Genomic DNA, 20125 nt, shown 5'->3' with positions numbered 1-20125 from the left:
ACTATTATCCGCCTTAGGATGACATGATTAGAATTTACCTGTGAGGGGAGGGTGATTCTTACAGATGCATGTTCAGATGGTGACTTTGACGGTGACTATTGGTTCCGTTAATCAGAGTCATATTTATAAGTCGGATTTATGGATTTATTTCCGAGACGCCGGAGTGCTGTCCGTGTTATTTATCAGTGGGGATCCGTTTATTTCAGGATTCCCCGGGCCGATTCAGATATTGTTATGGTTATCTGCTCAGAGATTGTCTGATGATGGTGGTGATGTACCTTTCAGTTCCGTTTATTTCGGAACCCCCAAGTCGGATTTGTGGTTACAGTACCTCAGATGGTTGTGATCAGTTCAGAGGCCGTAACTCAGTACAGTAAATGATCAGATGACTTGGAGGATGGCACAGTGCATTGCATTCACGCATCAGCATCATCCACGTTTTGCATTCATCTGCATCGAACCTATGTCTAGCCATATGGGGAGAATTATTGATTGAGATTCTGGTTGAGAGACATCATGAATTTCAGAATGTGGATGTCAAAATATTATCTGTCTCGATGAAACCAGAATCGAAAGACAGAAGCTTCCTCGTATGGATAGACGTTGCATTCATGCATATCAACCTGTTTGCTGTTTTGCAGGTGTCGAGTTTTAACGTGCTTGATTGTTTCAGGAATCATTGCTCGAGCGTGCAGAGTTATACCCTTGCACACAACACATCCGCACCGATACTTCACTAGGCGCAACACTCCAGGAATGATGAATCTTCCCAACGTCGACCTTCTCGACCTGAAAGAGAAGATGGGTGATTTGTTCAACATCATGCAAGGGCTCGCCGTGGGGCAGAAAGCGATCGTTGAGAGGTTGGAGAGGATTGAACAGTGGTTGAGAATGGGGGAAATCCAGGGAGATGCTCTGTCATCTGTAGTAAAGAAGCCCTCCGGCAGTATTCAGCGCAAGAAGGAGGATGAATCAAGCGAGGTGCATGCCAAGAGGGGTAAGGATCGTTATCACCCGTACACTGTTACGGTAACAATGCCTGCTGTTAATCAATCGGTACAACAGCAACGGCAGTCACCTCAACAGAGAGCACAGAAAGCTGGGTGCCAAGTGAGAAGAAGGATGGCAGATCGTTATTTTAATAAGCCGCTCGTGACTTATGCCTCTCTGTTTAAAAGGTTGATGGATCTCGGGTTGGTGCAGCCAAGGACATTGGTTCCAGGGAAACCGGAGCAGAGGCTTGCAAGTTATGATGAGAATGTCAGGTGCAAGTTCCATGCTGGTGCACCCGGGCATCACATTGAGGATTGCAAAGTGTAACACCTCAAAATTTGCCCTCCTCTCTTGGGACTAGCTTAACATATTGCATTGCATTTATTAGGTCATTAGGCATTGCATATTTGCATATCATGTGGCAACATAAGCAAGTCATCCTCTTAAGTCTTGGTCAGAGGACGAAGGGGTTAAGTTGCAAGCCTAGGGTTTCATTGACTGGATCATTGATCATCTGAGGGTGTGTGATTCAACTTAGGGTTTCTTGATTCTCAAGGGGGTTGAGCTTGATCTTGGTAGAAATGGTACATCATCATCATCATGGTTTTGTCATCACCAAGTGCTTCATCAGATACCTTGAGATTAGGGTTTTGACCACTGGTCAACCCTAATCAGTTGTATTGGGCCAATCAGGGCTTGGCAAGGAGATGGGGTCTTCAATGGATATGGGGATCATAATATGATTATATTGAGCTTATGGAAGCTAGGGTTTCATCATTGAGCCATTTCATCAGGAGTTTGAAGCTCAACTTGATCAGTGCATAGCCAGATTCATCTATTAGTCAGAAAAGTCAATTGTGGTCAACTGTGCCTAAAATGATGGATTTGGAGGTGGGAGAGGGTTAGAGACACTTCATTCATGTCTAAACAAGTTTCATTTGACATTTCAAACATCAAGAATGAAGAAAATAAAGTCAGATGAAAAGTTTCCAAAAATAGAAAGTGACTTGTAATTGAAAACTGCCAAAAAGGGAAAGTTTTTCACCTCAAAATTACGTGTTCAAAAATGCTTCAAATGAAATTTTGTTCAACATGAAAGTTGTAGATCTTGCTCTCACCTTTCCAAAAAGTCCAAGAACATGAATTTCTCATGTATGGTTGGCAAGTTATGGATTGATCATTGTCCAAAAATGTTGAAATTCAAAGTGGCATAACTTTTGAATGGAATGGCCAAATTGGGTGATCTTTCTTTGAGCAAACCACATTTGACATGTACTGTCATGATGCATCATCACATTTCATCAAAAATCATCATAGCAAAAGGTCATTTTTCAAGTGTTCATTTTGAAAATTGGTGGGAAAAATAGTGAATTTCCAAAATACAAGGCATTTGCATACAAAACCAATTCCAACACATTCTAAACATCATTTTGGACTTGCTTGAATGGTTTTTGTACTGTTGTATTGGTTGTATTGTGAAAAGGGCATTTTGGCCAATTATGCATAAACCTCATTTTGCTAATTCACTTCCAATTTGCCTAATTGTGATTAACACTTGGATTAAGACATGGTATAAGATGATAATCATAACAGAAAAGGATAATCACATTTCAGTTTCTCAGATCCAAAAGCAAAATCATCAAATTCTCTCCAATTTTCTTCAAACTTTTTCAAACTTTTTCCACATTTTCCATTGAATTCATCATCTATCGTGTATGTTCTTGCTTGATCTATCTTCTACAGGTATCATTGTACATCTGTTTCACAAAACCTTGGCAAGAGCATTGAAGATTCGCAGCTGTCATCATCAAGCTCATCCATGGCATTTTGTTGATTCTTCAAGCTGGTGCACAATTGAGCTGAGCTACTCATTCCAATCATCTTCTACATCATTAAACTGCATCTGTTTCACACTTTTGGACCTTGAAGCTCGCGATTTCCAGTCTGCCATCTCCAAGAGGTTAGAACTCGATCTCAATAATTCTCAAAATCATGATATGGCTTGTGTAGATCTAAGTTCATAGAGTAGCATGCAGCTTGTAGTTTTGAAATTCATTGAAAATTGAGTGAGAAATCTGGAATTTAAGATTGGATGTGAAAACTTCTTTTGATCGATTTGCTTAGCATGATAGGAATTAGGCTAAATCATGTGGATATTCTTGATGTACGTGTTTAGACGAGTTCAATGATATACGATTTGTCCATTTCCATGAATGTTTGTTCTTGAGTGATTTTCTGCAATGATGTTGATGAACATGATGAAGAACACGCTTCAGATAGCGTTTGATCCATTTCGCCTGGCTTCATTTTTGAATTTCTGTTTCCCGCGAGCGCTAGCCAATCACATGCTGCCATTACATAAAATAAAACGCAGCGTTTTGTCCACGCTGCAGCATAATTACAAAACTGCCATTGCCTTCATGTTAATTCATTAGATAATTATTTCATTTTCTTATCAAACTTCAAAAAATCACAATTAATTCATGGATGATCCAAATTGAGTGAGGATTTTCACATTCATCTCCAAATTCTCTCTAGTATTTTTTAGGTATGATAACAAATGTTGTGCCTGATTGATTTTTGCTTTTGCCTAGAGGTTTTGATCATGTATGCTATGTGTGTATGTTTTGCCATTTCATTCATAAAATAATGATGCCTCATCCAAAATGTGTGAAAATTTACATGCATGTTCTTGACTCTTTCCTGATGATTTTGATGTATAGTTTGCTATTTTTGAGTTTCTGGTTTGGTAGATATGATGTGATCAAGTTGAGTGTGACAATGTGTGTCACACTATGTTATGTCAACTTCATGAATTTTGTTTCCATGCTTATTGAATGCCATTTGTTATGGATTTTTGCATGTGATTCCATCTAGATGTTAGGGTTAACCATGATTTTTTGTGGATTTTGTTGATCCATTTCCTATTTGATTGGGATTTTTGTTTGCTGTTTAACCATTTTAGGGTTTTTCTTGAGTGATCAACTTACATGACCTGTAAAATTCTCATTCCTTATCATATGAAGATGAAATTTGGTGGAGTGGTTCTTAACATGTTTAACTTCATTTTGGATTCGGTCCCATTCATTTATCATTTGTTTCCACTGTTTTACACTTGCTTGAAGTTGACACATGCTTTGTGACCTAGTGTGAGTTTGTTTTTGCATACCATGACTTCCTGAATTTGATTTCCCTACTTCCACTTGTCCAAATAGCATGAAATTTGATATGATGCTCCTTCAATGTGTTATGTTTAAGATTGAATTTTTGTGGAATTTATTGAGCTGTTTTGATATTGATTTGATTGTAATCATTCTGTTTGCTCATATGTGGTTCACACTTGCCTACTTTGACCTAAATTGTGTATGAAATGGATTTGGTGCATAGTTTTGATGTGAGACCAATTGGATTCTCTTCTTGTTTGATAAATCTTGGTTTTAGATAATTTTCACTTTCTGTTTTGGATCTTTGATCTCATTTTGACCCTAGTCTTGGACTAGTGGTTTGTGCTCTCACTTTTGAGTTGTGTTTCAGGTTAAAAGCACAAGTGCTTATGCTTGGTGATGTGCCTCCATTGGAATTGACTTGTTGCTTGTTAATGACTAACTTTGGCTTTGTTTTGTAGGTTTTAAAACTTGGTCTTGTGCCTCATGGCTTGCACCTTTGTGCATTGTGATTGTTGTTTGACTGTACAGATTAACTGTTGACTTTTGCTGTTTAATGTTGGGTTGTCTGAGTACTGATTGTATTTGATTGATTTCAGGTACATTAGTTGCTAATAGTTCTTTGAGAACTTGCTTGCTGTAGCTTGGTTGTTTAACCAATAGAGGTAGAACACTCTAACTTCATGTAGTCTGGAAGACCTGGCCTGTTACTTGGCCAGGCACCTGTCTGAAGTCCTCCTTAAGAGGCAATGTTTGTGCTTGTTTATTTTTGTCCCCAAGCAGGAAAAGACCTTGATTAAGGCAATTGGCAGAACCCAAGGGATGTGCAATCCATCCCCTGCTATTCTTGTTGAGTCGTCCCTCTGCTCACACCACTGTGTTGATGCATTGGGATATTAACCCAAGATCCATGTACAGTTGTACAGTTGAGTCAGTGTCATAAGTGTAGAAGGGTTCCCACTTTTTGGACCCACACTTCTTTGTCTGAAGCTCTCCCTGGCCAGGGATAAGAGCTGTGAGGCACACCCCTCACTCCCATTTCATCTGGCTTCACCTTGACTCTCAATGTCAAGGTTAAGAGCTAACATCACCTGATACAGTTGACTTGCTTTGGCAGTCTAACCCTTGTTTGAGCCACCTCTGTTTGGATATAGTGTGTGCTATTTGTGATTGTTTGCTTTGATTATTTTTCCTGGTTAGGATTAGCTTGCTGTTGTGCAAGTAGATAGCAAACCTTAACTTAGGGATGATTATGCATGATAACATCTAGGCCCGAGTTAGTCTCCCTAGTTGTGTCTCCCTCTGTTATCTGGTTAGGCTAGTCTTTCTCCCCTGTTAAGGGGAACTACGTTGCCTTGATCCTCATACCAGATGAGGTACGTAGGCAGGAGGTCGTGCGAGATCTCTCCGGGCACCCTTTTTGTTTGTCAAACACTTTTTTTTCTTTTTGTGTGTGTTTGCTTGACAGTCGCTAGGCTCGAGTGCCTGACTCCTTAGTAACTTGTTGTTTGTTTCTTCTTGTGTGTCGGGATATGGATGTAAGACCAGTGATTGGCTGTCCGTATCCTGAGTGTGTTTGTTTGGTTCGGAAGCCGATGTAAGTCCAGCGATAGGCGTTCGGGTTCCATGTTTGCCCTTTTGTGCGTGTGTTTGTTTCGGCGTGCGTGAGCCGAACTACGGCAGCTCTGACTCTCGTTCCAGACGAGATACGTAGGCATAGGATGCGATGTCCTAGCGAGCCCTCTCCCCTCTTTCTCCACCTGTGTTGTCTTCAGTGTGTGTGTGTGTGATGTTTGTTTTAGCAACCTTAACCTATTTTTAGAGCGTGGATCCCGTCGAGTACGACGGACGTGAGGGGTGTTAATACCTTCCCCTTGCGTAACCGACTCCCGATCCCATTCTCTTTGGTCGCGAGACCAAGCTTTTCCCAGGTTTACTTCGAGCGTTTCCTTTCTCTCTTTGGGATAAATAACGCACGGTGGCGGCTCTGTGTTGTGTTTTGTTTCAGCCCGCCGGTTGTTTTTCGCGGATGCGACAGCTGGCGACTCCACTGGGGACAACAAGATGTTGACCTGTGCTGGTCCATCTTCCCTAAGCGAGTCTCTCCTAGCGTTCTAGGATAGTTTAGGTTGCTTGTGTTGCTTTATTTATTGCCTTTATTATTCTGACTATGTATATATTTGCATAAATATTTGCATGCATCATACTATCATGTTGCCGTCCTCTGTGCATGTGGTTCCTTTGTTTGGGGTGGGTGTTCTCAGTGGGGCTAAAACCCAGGCCCGACTACACACCTAGGATTAGTGTGGTCTCACATTCCTCATTTGCTTTATCAGCATATTGTTGCAACGTGACATACCACAAGTCAGACGAGGTTCTGTTGAGGGAGCTTTTCCTCTGTGGAGTATCCATTTTGGTTGAGCGACTTCATCTGAACTATTGACTCTGGTGACCGATCACTTCCCGGATCTTTGGTTTAGACGATCTTAAGGGAGCTACAATGGCACACCCGAAAGGGCAAACCCATTGAGTATCTTTGCCCGATTGTCGAGACTATTATCCGCCTTAGGATGACCTGATTAGAATTTACCTGTGAGGGGAGGGTGATTCTTACAGATGCATGTTCAGATGGTGACTTTGATGGTGACTTTTGGTTCCGTTGATCAGAGTCCTATTTATAAGTCGGATTTATGGTCATTTATTTCCGAGACGCCAGAGTGTTGTCCGAGTTATTTATCAGTGGGGATCCGTTTATTTCAGGTTTCCCCGGGCCGATTCAGAGATTATTGGGGTTATCTGCTCAGAGATTGTTTGGTGATGATGATGATGATGTATCTTTCAGTTTCGTTTATTTCGGAACCCTTGAGTTGGATTTGTGGTTACATATTCCTTCAGATGGTTGTGATCAGTTCAGAGATCAGGCTTCAGAGCAACAGATGATCAGATGACTTGGAGGACGGCACTATGCATTGCATTCATTCATCAGCACCATCACATTTCGCATTTATCTGCATCTAACACATGTTTATCCATATGCAGGGACGGTTTTTATCAAGATCCTGGTTGAGAGACTTCCTGCTCAGATATGAGGACCGGTTTGAAGGACGATGTTGTCTACAACTTCTTCAACCCAGAGATTGATGAGTTGAGAGATATGATAGCATTGATTACACCCGACCATGTGGGGATGTTCAGAGAGTCATACGGTGGTATTCTGAAGATGGTTTTCAGACTCACAGACAGCGACAGGAGCGCCATTAATACTCTTCTCCAGTTCTATGACCCGGGTCTGAGGTGTTTTGTGTTCCCGGATTATTTGTTGGGGCCTCTGATAGAGGATTATGCCAGCATCTTGGGTATTCCGATCCGAGATCAGATTCCTTTCTGTGCCATTAGGGGAGAGCCTGACATCCTTGGGATTTCCCGTGCTCTTTATTTGAGTCCGGAAGTGACCAAAGAAGGTTTGAAGGAGAAAGGAAAATTGTCGGGTTTTCATTTGAGTTTCTTGGAGGCTAAGGCCAAGGAACATGCTGCTGCGGGTAATTGGAAGACGGTTTGTGCTTTGGTTGCTGTGAGCATTTATGGTGTTATTCTGTTTCCTAATCAGAGGAGCTTTGTGGACCATAATGCTATCAGATTATTCATACAGAGGAACCCTATTCCTACTCTGATCGGAGATGTCTATTACTCGGTTCATAACAGGAACGAGAAAAAACGTGGTGGTTTGATCAGGTGTTGTGCTCAGATGCTATTCAGATGGTTTATGGGGTATTTGCCTTCCCGAGGTGTTTTTGCTTCTCTTGATCCTACGGTCAAGTGGTCGGTCAGATTGATGGGTTTGCGGGCTGCTGATATAGCATGGACTCATAATGGTTTGGCTAGACGGAATTTTATATATAGCTGCGGGGATTTTACCAATGTGCCTCTTATAGGAGTTCAGGGTTGCATTAATTACAACCCAACGCTTCTTAGGAGACAGATGGGATTCGCTATAGAAGTTCCTCCCCTTGAGTGTGAGACTCAGGAGTCCTTTTACTTCCCGGTTGAGGGTAATCAGGCCAAGCTGATGCAGGTGTCTGGATCATGGCTTAACATTCAAAGAAAGGGCAAGGTTCCGTTTGGCAAGGTCAACAGCCGGTATTTTCCTCTATTCGATGATTGGCTTCGGAAGAGGATTGAGATCACACATCTACCATTTCCGGGAGGTGATCCTTGGTGTCCTATGATTGAGGGTCCGCGTTCTTCTGTCAGTATGGAAGAATTCCTCGAGATGAAGAGAGCCAGAGATCAGTTGCTAGCGGAGAAAGCTGAATTGGAGATGAGTGTTGTTCGGATTCAGAAGGCTAATCAGGAGATTAGGGTGAGGATGGAAGATCAAGATAAACGACATGTGTAACACCCCGATAAAATATGATAATTATTTAATTTAAGTTTAATAGTATATTATGATGATAATATGAATGAGAGGGTATTATTTTTCAAAATAAAAGATAAACCCTTCATATATATTATTATTAGTATATTTATTAATTTAATTAAATAATTGGAATATTATTGGATTATTATTATTGGAATAATAAAGTTGGAATTGGAACGATTTTTTTTGGAATCAGAAAAGAGTCCCATTTAGTAAAAAGGTTTTTACACGTGAAAACAGAGAAGCGACTAAAAAGTGGAAAAAGGGCAAAAAGGAAGAGCAAGAGAAAAAGGGTTGAAGAAGGGAAAAGCTTGAAGTTAAAGGATTTGCCGGATTAACTCAGGTAAGGGGGGTTTATCGTCGTTTAATGGGCATTATGGGTTAACATGTAATGGGTAGTAATAAGCCATTGAATTGACTCTAATCAGGATGATGAATGCTGCAAATTGTGAACTTATGGATGAATGAGATATGAGTTTATAATTGAAGAAAATTCGTAGGAATTAGATGTAATAAGGTTAGAAATTGTGAAATTGAATGGGTATGATCTGTGTTAGATAATATGAACGAATGCTGTGTAAAAATTGGACTGTGGGAGGTTGGATTTGAGAAATCTCGTAGCAGAGAAACACCCATAGCAGATCTGGAATTTTGGTTTCTGGTCATACGCGTATGACACTAGGCCATACGCGTATGAGATGGCCTGGAGGGGAGGAGACTGGTGCTGATACGCGCCATACGCGTGTACTTACGCGTAGCCTGTGAGTGGTACGCGTATGGGGTGAGGCCATACGCGTCTGAATGAAGAAGATGATGTTCTAACGTAGTTTTGTCTCTGTTGGTACGCGTATGGGAGAAGAGGTACGCGTATCATACGCGTATGAGACAGGCCATACGCGTATGGGCTTGGCTAGGAAATGTGCCATACGCGTATGGGCATGAGGCATACGTGTATGGGCAGAAGTTTGATTTTTCTGAGCTGTTGTTGTGCAGTTTTGGTCGTGTCAGCTGAGTGATGTAATTTAGCTGATGTATGATATAGTAGGGATCATTCCCGTTGTTTTGATTAGTAGGGATCATTTCCCGTTGTTTTGAGCAGTATAGGTATTAGTAGAGTGTGCTAATACTGTGATTTATTATTTGGCATGACATGGTATGATTCTGTGATAAATATGCTGATGATGTATGATGGTATGCATAATGCTGTGAAAATATCTATTATGTATGCAATTGTGGATGGACTGTTTATGGCTTAGAGTGTGAGCATATGTTCATTGTGGATTGTTGTTGATGTTTGCATGCTAGGTGATTTAGCGTGCATAGCATAACCTTTATGGTGGTAGCTAATTCCCATGGTGAGGAATTAGTGAGTGAGTCACTAGGTCTCAAATGAGTGGGACTAGTGAGCTTGGTAGCCGTATCTGGGTTTGATCGGTGAGGTTGAACCATGTGTTCACGAATAGTCGGTACCGCATGCATGGAGTCTCATTTCATAATGTATGTATGGCGTATAATATGAATGGATGTATTCCAATATTATACGTGTGTTTTGTGTTTGTGTTGAGTATGATTATGAGTTGATGTTGCCGTTGCGGAAGGTGTGATATGATTAGGGTGATGAATGTGTTAATTTACTTAGCATTACATGATATTTTATAATGCTTATTATATCGATTGAGGAACTCACCCTTACAACTATGTTTCAGGTAACGAGCAGTGATTGAGTAGAAGCTAGTGCTTGGAGTTTAGTGTAGTTCCTTAGTGGGTCATGCTCTGGTATATGTAACATCGGGACGGGATGTTTTACTTTGTTTTATTTTTGGTTGTTGAATAATTTTACATGAAATGTGTTACATGGTTTGCATGTTGTTAGATTTCTATCCGCTGCGAATTGTGCAATGTTTTATTTTGATTAATAAATGAGCATGACAAGTTATTTTGGTGAATGGTGTGAAGTGTCAAGTGTGACACCCTGAAATTGCATATCTACTCTGATTCATATTTTGTTGTTTTAATTAATTATTGGGGTATTTGAGAAGGGTGTTACATTAGTGGTATCAGAGCATAGTCGGTCGAGTCGAGTCGTAATTATTCTGTTTCCCTGTATGTGATAGGTGTTGTGTAACCCTATCAGTACTTATTGTTTTAGCTTGTTGGATTAACTCAGAATAGAGATGGCTGGAAGAGGTAGAGACGATGCTGCGATTGCTGAGGCTCTGGGTATGCTAGCTGGAGTACTTGGAGGGAATCCGAATGTTGTGGGATTGGGAGCTGCTCGTCAACTGAGTGAGTTCCAGAAGAACAATCCTCCAATGTTCAAGGGAGCATACGATCCAGATGGTGCTCAGAAGTGGTTGAAGGAGATCGAGAGGATCTTCCGAGTGACTGAGTGTGCCGATAACCAGAAGGTCAGGTTCGGTACGCATATGCTGTCAGAGGAAGCAGATGATTGGTGGGTTGCTGCCCGCACTGAGTTGGAAGCTGCTGGGAGTGCTGAGATCACTTGGGCGGTGTTCAGAGAGAGATTCCTGAGGAAGTACTTTCCAGAGGATGTCAGAGGAAAGAAAGAGATAGAGTTCTTAGAATTGAAGCAGGGCAACCGGTCTGTTATTGAGTATGCTGCTAAGTTCTCAGAGCTGTCGAAGTATTACACTCCCTATGTTGAGGCTACTGGGGAATTTTCAAAATGTGTGAAGTTTGAGAACGGGTTACGTCCCGAGATCAAGCAGGCTATTGGGTATCAGCGGATTAGAGTGTTTTCTGACTTGGTTGACTGTTGCAGGATTTTCGAACAGGATACCAAGGCCAGAGCGGAGAGCTATCAGCAGAGGGTTGATAGGAAAGGCAAGAATCAGAATGATCGTGGGAAACCGTATGCAGCTGGCAAAGGTTTCCAGAGACAGAGTGGGATGAAGAGACCTAGTGGGGGAGACTCCAGTGCCCCTGCTAAGTGTTACATATGTGGTCAGGCTGGACATCGTATCCATGAGTGTACCAGTACTGAGAAGAAGTGTTTCAAGTGTGGCAAAGGTGGTCACTTAGCTGCAGAGTGCCGGTTGAAGACTATGACTTGTTTCAACTGTGGAGAGGTGGGTCATATCAGTCCACAGTGTCCTAAGCCGAAGAAAGAGAACCAGTCGGGAGGCAAGGTCTTTGCTTTATCGGGTTCTGAGACTTCTACAGATGATCGTTTGATCCGAGGTACGTGTTATATTAATGGCTTTCCTCTTGTAGCTATTATGGACACAGGTGCGACTCATTCCTTTATATCTTTGGATTGTGCTGTGAAACTTAAATTAGAGATATCTGAGATGCATGGAAGTATGGTGATTGATACTCCTGCGAAGGGTTCAGTGACTACTACTTCAGTTTGTTTAAATTGTCCTTTGAGTATTTTTGGTAGAGACTTTGGGATGGACCTCGTGTGTCTTCCACTAGTGCAGATTGATGTTATCCTGGGTATGAACTGGTTGGTGTTTAACCGAGTTTATATCAACTGTTTTGATAAGACTGTGATCTTTCCTGAGATTGAGGAAGGAAAGAGTTTGTTTCTATCGGCAAGGCAGGTGAATGAGGCAGTAACAGATGGGGCAGAGTTGTTTATGTTGTTAGCGACTTTGGAGGCTAAAGATAAACTGGTGATTTGCGATCTAGCCGTGGTGTGTGATTTTCCTGATGTGTTTCCTGAAGAAGTGAATGAATTACCGCCAGAGCGTGAAGTTGAGTTCTCGATTGATTTGGTACCTGGTACTAGGCCGATATCGACGGCTCCGTACCGTATGTCTGCTGTTGAGTTAACTGAATTGAAGAGTCAGCTGGAAGATCTGTTGGATAAGAAATTTATTCGTCCGAGTGTGTCACCGTGGGGCGCACCAGTGTTATTGGTTAAGAAGAAAGAAGGTACTATGAGGTTGTGTGTGGACTACAGGCAACTAAATAAAGTGACGATCAAGAATCGGTATCCTTTGCCGAGGATTGATGATTTGATGGATCAGTTGGTTGGTGCGAGTGTGTTCAGCAAAATAGATTTGAGATCGGGGTATCATCAGATACGTGTGAAAACTGAGGATATTCAGAAGACTGCTTTCAGAACAAGGTATGGACATTATGAGTATTCTGTAATGCCTTTTGGTGTGACTAATGCGCCTGGGGTATTTATGGAGTATATGAATAGGATTTTTCATCCGTACCTAGACAAGTTTGTTGTGGTGTTTATTGACGATATTTTGGTGTATTCGAAATCTGAAGAAGAGCATGCTGAACATTTGAGAGTGGTTTTAGGAGTTCTACGAGAAAAGAAGTTATTTGCTAAACTGTCCAAGTGTGAATTTTGGTTAGAAGAGGTTAGTTTTCTTGGTCATGTGGTTTCAAGAGGTGGTATTGCTGTTGATCCTTCTAAGATAGAAGCGGTATCTAAGTGGGAAGCTCCGAAGTCAGTTTCTGAGATAAGGAGTTTTCTTGGACTTGCAGGTTATTATAGGAAATTCATTGAGGGATTTTCTAATTGGCGTTACCATTGACGATGTTGACTAGAAAGGGGAAAACGTTTGTTTGGGACTCAAAATGTGAAGAAGGTTTCCAAGAGTTAAAGAGAAGGTTAACTACTGCTCCTATTCTGATATTACCAAGTCCGTCGGAACCATTTGAGGTTTACTGTGATGCTTCATTGTTGGGTTTGGTTGGTGTTTTGATGCAGAATAAGCAGGTTGTAGCTTATTCTTCGAGACAACTGAAGGTTCATGAGAGGAACTATCCGACACACGATTTAGAGTTGGCAGCTGTGGTATTTGTTCTGAAGTTATGGAGGCATTACTTGTACGGGTCAAGATTTGAGGTTTTCAGTGACCATAAAAGTTTAAAGTATTTGTTTGATCAGAAAGAGCTGAATATGAGACAGAGGAGATGGTTAGAGTTTCTGAAGGATTATGACTTTGGTTTGAATTACCATCCGGGTAAAGCAAACGTAGTGGCTGATGCATTGAGTCGGAAATCATTGCATATGTCTATGTTAATGGTTAAGGAATTGGATTTAATTGAGCAGTTTAGAGACTTGAGTTTGGTGTGTGAGAGTACTCACAATAGTGTTAAATTGGGAATGTTGAAGTTAACGAGTGGTATTCTGGATGAGATTAGAGAGGGTCAGAAATCCGATGTGCTTTTGGTTGATAAGTTGACTCTAGTGAATCAAGGTCAAGGTGGTGAATTCAGAGTTGATGAGAATGGTGTTTTGAAATTTGGTAATCGGGTGTGTATTCCGGATGTTACCGAACTTAAGAAGAGTATTCTTGAGGAAGGACATCGTAGTGGTCTGAGTATTCATCCTGGGGCTACGAAGATGTATCATGATTTGAAAAAGTTATTTTGGTGGCCGGGAATGAAAAGAGAAATTGCGAGTTTTGTTTATTCTTGTTTGACTTGTCAGAAGTCAAAGATTGAGCATCAGAAGCCGTCTGGGCTAATGCAACCGTTGGCTATTCCAGAGTGGAAGTGGGATAGTATCAGTATGGATTTTGTTTCTGGTTTACCAAGGACAATTAAGAATTTTGAAGCTATTTGGGTGATTGTTGACAGATTGACAAAATCGGCTCATTTCATTCCGATCAGAATGGATTATCCGTTAGAGAGATTTGCTGAGTTGTATATTGAGAAAATTGTAAGTTTGCATGGTATTCCGTCGAGTATTGTTTCAGACAGAGATCCTAGATTTACATCGAAGTTCTGGGAAGGTTTGCAGAGGGCTTTGGGAACTAAGCTGAGATTGAGTTCTGCATATCATCCGCAGACTGATGGTCAGACTGAGAGGACGATTCAGTCACTGGAGGATCTTTTGAGGGCTTGTGTTTTGGAAAAGGGAGGTGCTTGGGATTGTTATTTACCTTTGATTGAGTTTACCTACAACAATAGTTTTCATTCGAGCATTGGTATGGCACCGTTTGAAGCTTTGTATGGTAGGAGATGTCGGACACCTTTATGTTGGTATGAGTCCGGTGAGAGTGTTGTGGTTGGACCGGAAATTGTTCAACAAACTACGGAAAAGATTAAGATGATTCAGGAGAAGATGAGGATTGCTCAGAGTCGTCAGAAGAGTTATCACGACAAGAGGAGGAAGTCAGTTGAGTTTCAAGAGGGAGATCATGTGTTTCTTCGTGTTACTCCGATAACTGGGGTTGGTCGAGCTTTGAAGTTGAAGAAGTTGACACCTCGATTTATTGGTCCCTATCAGATTTTGGAGAGGATAGGGGAGGTAGCCTATCGTATCGCTTTACCGCCGTCACTTGCGAATTTGCATGAGGTTTTTCATTTGTCTCAGTTGAGGAGGTACATTCCTGATCCGTCGCATGTGGTCCAAGTAGATGATGTACATGTGAGAGATAACCTGACTGTTGAAACATCACCTATGAGGATCGAGGATCAAGAGTTGAAGCAGTTGCGGGGTAAAGAGATTGCTTTGGTAAAGGTAGCTTGGGGAGGATCAGCAGGTGGCAATGTGACTTGGGAACTTGAGAGTCAGATGAAGGAGTCTTATCCAGAGTTATTCGCTTGAGGTATGTTTTCGAGGACGAAAACTCTTTTAGTGGGGGAGAGTTGTAACACCCCGATAAAATATGATAATTATTTAATTTAAGTTTAATAGTATATTATGATGATAATATGAATGAGAGGGTATTATTTTTCAAAATAAAAGATAAACCCTTCATATATATTATTATTAGTATATTTATTAATTTAATTAAATAATTGGAATATTATTGGATTATTATTATTGGAATAATAAAGTTGGAATTGGAACGATTTTTTTTGGAATCAGAAAAGAGTCCCATTTAGTAAAAAGGTTTTTACACGTGAAAATAGAGAAGCGACTAAAAAGTGGAAAAAGGGCAAAAAGGAAGAGCAAGAGAAAAAGGGTTGAAGAAGGGAAAAGCTTGAAGTTAAAGGATTTGCCGGATTAACTCAGGTAAGGGGGGTTTATCGTCGTTTAATGGGCATTATGGGTTAACATGTAATGGGTAGTAATAAGCCATTGAATTGACTCTAATCAGGATGATGAATGCTGCAAATTGTGAACTTATGGATGAATGAGATATGAGTTTATAATTGAAGAAAATTCGTAGGAATTAGATGTAATAAGGTTAGAAATTGTGAAATTGAATGGGTATGATCTGTGTTAGATAATATGAACGAATGCTGTGTAAAAATTGGACTGTGGGAGGTTGGATTTGAGAAATCTCGTAGCAGAGAAACACCCATAGCAGATCTGGAATTTTGGTTTCTGGTCATACGCGTATGACACTAGGCCATACGCGTATGAGATGGCCTGGAGGGGAGGAGACTGGTGCTGATACGCGCCATACGCGTGTACTTACGCGTAGCCTGTGAGTGGTACGCGTATGGGGTGAGGCCATACGCGTCTGAATGAAGAAGATGATGTTCTAACGTAGTTTTGTCTCTGTTGGTACGCGTATGGGAGAAGAGGTACGCGTATCATACGCGTATGAGACAGGCCATACGCGTATGGGCTTGGCTAGGAAATGTGCCATACGCGTATGGGCATGAGGCATACGTGTATGGGCAGAAGTTTGATTTTTCTGAGCTGTTGTTGTGCAGTTTTGGTCGTGTCAGCTGAGTGATGTAATTTAGCTGATGTATGATATAGTAGGGATCATTCCCGTTGTTTTGATTAGTAGGGATCATTTCCCGTTGTTTTGAGCAGTATAGGTATTAGTAGAGTGTGCTAATACTGTGATTTATTATTTGGCATGACATGGTATGATTCTGTGATAAATATGCTGATGATGTATGATGGTATGCATAATGCTGTGAAAATATCTATTATGTATGCAATTGTGGATGGACTGTTTATGGCTTAGAGTGTGAGCATATGTTCATTGTGGATTGTTGTTGATGTTTGCATGCTAGGTGATTTAGCGTGCATAGCATAACCTTTATGGTGGTAGCTAATTCCCATGGTGAGGAATTAGTGAGTGAGTCACTAGGTCTCAAATGAGTAGGACTAGTGAGCTTGGTAGCCGTATCTGGGTTTGATCGGTGAGGTTGAACCATGTGTTCACGAATAGTCGGTACCGCATGCATGGAGTCTCATTTCATAATGTATGTATGGCGTATAATATGAATGGATGTATTCCAATATTATACGTGTGTTTTGTGTTTGTGTTGAGTATGATTATGAGTTGATGTTGCCGTTGCGGAAGGTGTGATATGATTAGGGTGATGAATGTGTTAATTTACTTAGCATTACATGATATTTTATAATGCTTATTATATCGATTGAGGAACTCACCCTTACAACTATGTTTCAGGTAACGAGCAGTGATTGAGTAGAAGCTAGTGCTTGGAGTCTAGTGTAGTTCCTTAGTGGGTCATGCTCTGGTATATGTAACATCGGGACGGGATGTTTTACTTTGTTTTATTTTTGGTTGTTGAATAATTTTACATGAAATGTGTTACATGGTTTGCATGTTGTTAGATTTCTATCCGCTGCGAATTGTGCAATGTTTTATTTTGATTAATAAATGAGCATGACAAGTTATTTTGGTGAATGGTGTGAAGTGTCAAGTGTGACACCCTGAAATTGCATATCTACTCTGATTCATATTTTGTTGTTTTAATTAATTATTGGGGTATTTGAGAAGGGTGTTACAACATGCCTTAGAAGCAAAGCGCTTTGAGATGGATACTGCCTACTATGGGAAGGTCAGTCAGGCTTTGGCATCTTCAACAAAGGAGCACGACATCACCAAAGAGAGATTGGCTAGAGCTTCAAAGGTCATTGAAGATCAGAAAAGAAGGCAAATTCTCGTGAGGGATCAGAGGGATGACAGAGTCAGAGTTCTCATTGCTGAGTGGGAGGCCAAACTGAAGATTAAGGAAGCAGAGAATGTGAAGATCATCGCCGAGAGAGATCATTACATTGGTGAGAGAGATCATTACTTCAGGCAGATGAAGATTCACCAGAAGGAGGTGGGGAGATTACAGCAGGAGAATACTGAGCTCAGGTTCGCCGCAGAGTTCGCGAAGATGGTTGATGAGATAGGGCCTTCGGTGGGACCTTCATCAGGCTAGATTTGTCTCATTTGTGTGGATTACCGTCAGGCATGTTGACGAAATTCTTTTGCTTGTATTTCTTTCCTGATTCTGGAGATTTGTATCAGCTGTGATGTATGACTATGGCACTTTTTGTGCATTTTGTTATGTGATGGTTATTTTCATTCAGTGATTGATCTTCAAGCTTTATTTGCTTTACCGTATGCACTCACCCAGCACACACACATGGTTGGGGGTATTTTGCTAAATCATATATCTCCGATCTGGATGACGAAATCAAATGATGAATGTCGGAATATTGCTGCCGGATTGTTATTTGTCTCGATGAAGCCAGGATCAAGAGATAAAGTGTTCCTCCTGTGGATAAACACTGCATTCATGCATGATCATAATAACTTGTGTTTTATTTTGCAGGTATCAGTTCTAACGTGCTTGATTGTTTCAGGAATCATTGCTCGTGCTCGCAGAGTTGTACCTTTGCACTCAACCCGTCCTCACAGATACTTCACTCGACGCAATACTCCCAGACTAATGGATCTCCCTAATCCGGATATTCTCGAGTTGAAAGACAAGATGAACGAGCTGATCAACATCATGCAAGGTTTTGCAGTTGGTCAGAAAGCTCTAGCTGACAAAGTTGAGAAGCTCGAGCGGGCTTCTGCTGCTAATAGTGGTGTGAACCTGGATGGTGTCTCCAACCAGGGGTTGGGTGGTTCTAGAGACGGTGGCAAGAGGACAACCGTGGGTATAGTGAATAATGCTGGTGGGTTTGGTGCCGCTGGTGGTCAACCTGGTCAGAACTTGAAGGATAGTTTGTTCCCTCCATTCTTCGGGGTCGATGACGACAGAGAAGCGGATCAGTTTTCCATGCACAACGAACCGTTTGGTCAGTACGGTGCCCAACCACAGAATAAAGAGATTCAGCTGCTGGCTGAAAAGATCAGAGCTTTGGAGAGTTATGCCACTCCTGGGGTGGTCAATATGTCAAACATGGGGCTAGTGGAGGGGATTGTGATCCCGCAGAAATTTAAAGCGCCCACATTTGATAGGTACAATGGGAGTTCCTGCCCCGAGACTCATCTGCAGGCGTTTGTCCGAAAGATCTCTGCATACACCATGGACCAAAAGTTGTGGATGTACTTCTTCCAGGACAGCTTGTCCGGAGGCTCCTTGGAATGGTACACCAAGCTCAAGTCCTCTGATATCAAGAATTGGCAAGATCTTGGGGACGCATTCTTTAAACAGTATCAGTTCAATGCTGATATGGCCTCGAGCCGTACCCAGCTGCAGGGTATGTCTCAGAAGAATAACGAGGGGTTTAAAGAATACGCTCAGAGGTGGAGGGAGTTGGCTGCAAGAGTGCAACCTCCACTGGTGGACAAAGAGATGTCTGATCTCTTTATGGGGACTTTGTAGGGGGCATTTGCCGAAAGAATGGTTGGTTGTCCGGTGACCAACTTCTCAGATATAGTTGTGGTTGGTGAAAGGATAGAGAGCTGGCGGAAGCTCGGGAAGATTCAGGGTAATGCTTCATCTTCAGGATCGAAGAAGCCCTTCAGTAACGGCCAAAGGAAGAAGGAGGGTGATACCAGTGCAGTATACGCACAGAGAGGACCCAGTAAGGATCGTTACTTTTAGCACACTGCTGCGGTAACTATTCCTGCTGACAATCAGCCTGCACCACAGCAACAGCAGCAACCACAACAGCAGCGTCAACCATTTCAGCAGAGGCCTCAGAGGGCCGGTTATCAGGTGCGGGGAAGGATGAATGATAGGCAATTTGACAGGCCACCCGTGACCTACTCCTTTTTGTTGAAGAAATTGCAGGATCTGGGGTTGGTACAACTAAGAACTTTGGCACATTTGAGACCTGATCAGAGGCCAGCCAATTACGATGAAAATGCCAAATGTGAATTCCATTCGGGTGCGCCCGGACATAACATAGAGAACTGCAAAGCTTTTAAGCACGTAGTTCAAGACCTGGTGGATTCAAAAGCTATCAACTTCGCACCATCTCCCAACGTCAATGCTAATCCCATGCCTGCGCATGGTCAAAGGGGGGTGAATGTTATCTCGGAGGAGAACAGAGTGGGGATGTTGTCTGTTGATCAACTGAAGACTCCGTTGGCTGAGGTTAAACGGCAGTTGTTGTTGAATGGGGTTCATCCGGGCTGCGGTGTTGATTGTGTTGTGTGCACTATTTCTGTCAATGGATGTGAATTGTTGAGAGAGACTATCCAGGGACTGATGGACAGTGGAAGTATTCTGATTGAGAAGGTTGATATGGGAAAAGATGAGGTCTCCACCATAACGATATACTTTGATCCGGTTGATTTGTCTACTCTGGCGGAGGCGGCTCCAGTTACCATCACGGTACCTGGGCCAATTCCGTATGACAAAGATGATGCCGTGCCATGGCATTATGGGGGAGAGGTCTACTGCAATGGAGAGAAGGTGGAAGACCAGACTGCAGGTGAAACCACCGTTT

This window comes from Lathyrus oleraceus, chromosome 6, assembly GCF_024323335.1.
Source record: "Lathyrus oleraceus cultivar Zhongwan6 chromosome 6, CAAS_Psat_ZW6_1.0, whole genome shotgun sequence".
NCBI classification, from domain to species: Eukaryota; Viridiplantae; Streptophyta; class Magnoliopsida; order Fabales; family Fabaceae; genus Lathyrus; species Lathyrus oleraceus.
This window is presented reverse-complemented; position numbering follows the sequence as displayed.